General features: G+C 33.3%; 1 pseudogene; it reads left to right on the top strand.

Annotated features, from left to right (window-relative positions):
• The first annotated feature begins 1758 nt into the window (after window positions 1-1758).
• LOC116419514 lies at window positions 1759-3082 on the top strand (annotated as a pseudogene).
• The last annotated feature ends 211 nt before the right edge of the window (window positions 3083-3293 follow it).

Raw genomic sequence — 3293 nt, 5'->3', positions numbered from 1 at the left:
CAAATGAATTGAATTTAAGTGAGAGAAGGCTGTGAAAGGTCAACTGTTCTTGCTTTCTCCCCTAGAGCCATCTGGTTCCAGTGGCAAGATATAAATCAGGACAACTGGAGATGACCCTGGATACAATGAGAGACCTTGGCCTTTTTATGCTAGGGTCTTCAACAGGTCTCAGTTTGACTGAAGCTGCACCCATTCAGTGATTAAGGATAGAGAGCAATTGAGGGAAAGCATATTCTCTTTCATCTAGTTAAAAAAAAAAGCTAAAAAAATAAATCTGGAAGGTGAAGACCTTCAATGTTTTTGGTCAAAATCAAAAAGGTTGCTAAATTCAGAAAAATATCAGAGGGAGGGAATTTGAAAAAAAAATAAAAACCTGAGGGTTGTAGGAGAAGCAATATGCTAATGTTGTCATACAACAACCTAAAGTGCAATATGATAATTAATTATATGATAAAGAAGGATGTCCAAAATTCCCTTAAATATCAGTCAGTCAGTCAATGAACATTTATTGCTGCCTATTATGTTCCAGGCATTGTGCTAAAATATGGATATAAACAGAAAGACAAAAGACAGGACTTGTTTTTTTGTAAATGTGTAAAAAATTATGTACAGATAATTTTCAACATTTGCTGTTATAAATTTCTGTTTTTTCTCTCACTTGCTCTTTCCTCTAATCCCTAAAACAAGCAATCTGATATAGATTATACATGTACAATCACATTAAGCATATTTCCAAAGTAGTCATTTTGTTAAAGAAGAATCAGAAGAAAAGAGAAAAATCATAAGAAAGCAAACAAAAATGCATAAAAGAATAAGCAGTATGCTTTGATCTGCATTCAGACTCCATAGTTATTTCTTTGTATGTGGATAGCATTTTCCATAATGAATATTTGGAATTGTGTTAGATCATTAAATTGCTTAGTAGAACTAATTCTATTAAAGTTATTCATTGCAAAATGTTGCTGTTACTGTGTGGTGTTCTCCTGGTTCTGCTCACTTCATTCAGCATCAGTTCATGTAAATCTTTCCAGGTTATTATGAAATCTACATGTTCATTATTTCTAATGGAAGTATTCATTATACCATATTATACCATAATTTATTCATAAAGCAAAATGTATTCAACTATTCCCCAATTGATTAGTATTCTTTAGAATTTCAAATACTTTGCCAATATAAAGAGAACTGTTATAAACATTTTTGTAAATGTGGGTCTTTTTCTATTATTTTATGATCTCTTTGAGATAGATCTAACAAAGGTATTATCAGATGAATGGGAATGCACTGTTTAATAGCCCTTTATGTATAGTTCCAAATTGATCTGCAGAGGTTCTTTGAATAAGGTCACAATTTCAACAAAAATATAATAATCTTCCAGTTTTCCTACATCATCTCCAATATTTATTGCTTTCTTTTCAGTCATATTAAACAATCTTACACGTATGAGGTAGCACCTCAAAGTTGTTTTCATTTGCATTTTTTTTAATTGGAAGTGACTTAAGGGCACTTTCTCATATAGTAAGGTTCAGTTTCTCTATCAGAAAACTGCCTGTTTTGTTTTCATTGGCCATTTCTCAATTGGGCAATATACAATTTTGTATAAAAAGTTGTATACAGCATAAATTGGAATAATCACATAATAAAATTAAACATTTTTATTTATGGGGGATTCAATAAGGCTGTTTTGGAATATATTTGAATCTACTTTGTTGAGCAATCATTCAACATATATTTAGCATTAACTATGTATCAGGCATAATGTTAAGAGGTGATGATACAAAAGAAGCAAAGAAAAACCCTTGCCCTCAAGTAGCTTACAATTTAATAAGAGAAACAACAGGAAAATAAATATGTACAAAAACACTTGTTTGTACTATATACAGAATAAATTGGAAATAATTAAAAGAGAGAAAACAATGGATTCAAGAGGCTTTTGGTATAAAAGGCGAAATTTTAATTGGGATTTAAGGAAGCTGGATAAACAGAAGGCCACATCCTAATCCTTTTCTGGATCTCATAGCCTACACTGGTTATCTCATGGACCATCTTTCTCTTTGGCTTGCATAGTTTTCTATACAATGGAGTTTTCCAATAGATGTGTCTTAATTTATTTCTGAGTTATTTTTCTCTTGTTTTCAACACATATCTGGCAGAAGTGAAGCATAAGCCATGTGAAATCAGACATCTGTGAAAGAATTCATCCTCCTGGGACTGACAGATGACCCACAGCTACAGATCTTGATTTTCCTTTTTCTGTTTTTCACCTATGTATTGAGTATAACTAGAAACCTGACCATCATCACCCTCACTCTGCTGGACTCTCACCTCAAGACTCCCATGTATTTCTTCCTCAGGAATTTCTCCTTCTTAGAAATATCATTTACATCTATTTCCATTCCAAGATTTCTGGTCAGTATAGTAACTAAAGAAAAAAACAATTTCTTATAATTCTTGTTTGGCCCAAGTATTCTTTTTTATCCTCCTTGGTGCAACAGAATTTTTTCTGCTCGCTGCCATGTCCTATGATTGCCACGTGGCCATCTGCAAACCCCTACACTATATGACCATCATGAGCAACAGAGTCTGTAGCCAGCTGGTAATTAGCTCTTGGATAGCAGGATTTCTCATAATTTTTCCACCAGTCGTCATGGGCCTCCAATTGGATTTCTGTGATTCCAATGTCATTGATCATTTCACCTGTGATACTTCTCCCATGCTGATGATCTCTTGCACAGACATCAAGGTCTTAGAAATCATGAGTTTTTCCTTTGCTGTATTAACACTTGTGATCACTTTGGCATTAGTGATTCTCTCTTATGCATTCATCCTCCAAACCATTCTGAGAATTCCCTCTGCCCAGCAAAGAAAAAAGGCCTTTTCCACTTGTTCTTCCCACATGATTGTTGTCTCCATTTCTAATGGAAGCTGTATTTTTATGTATGTCAAGCTCTCAGTAAAAGAAGGAATGGCAATGACTAAAGGGGTAGCAGTGCTGAACACTTCCGTTGCCCCCATGCTGAACCCATTCATTTATACCCTAAGGAACCAACAAGTAAAGCAAGCCTTTAAAAACATGGTCAGAAAGATTTTTTTCTTACAATATAAATAATTTTTTTTACAAAACACATATTTGAAAAAATAAAGAAAAGACTAAATAAAACACTGAAACTATCTAGGGATTCTTTTTCTGCCTCCCTTTTTCCGTCACAGCAGTGTGTAAATTACTTGGGACAAATATTTTTAATGCTGCTTCATTTATATATATATACTATATATAAAATGTCAATTTAACA

The sequence above is a fragment of the Sarcophilus harrisii genome, chromosome 5, assembly GCF_902635505.1.
Source record: "Sarcophilus harrisii chromosome 5, mSarHar1.11, whole genome shotgun sequence".
Taxonomy (NCBI): domain Eukaryota; kingdom Metazoa; phylum Chordata; class Mammalia; order Dasyuromorphia; family Dasyuridae; genus Sarcophilus; species Sarcophilus harrisii.
This window is presented reverse-complemented; position numbering and strand designations above follow the sequence as displayed.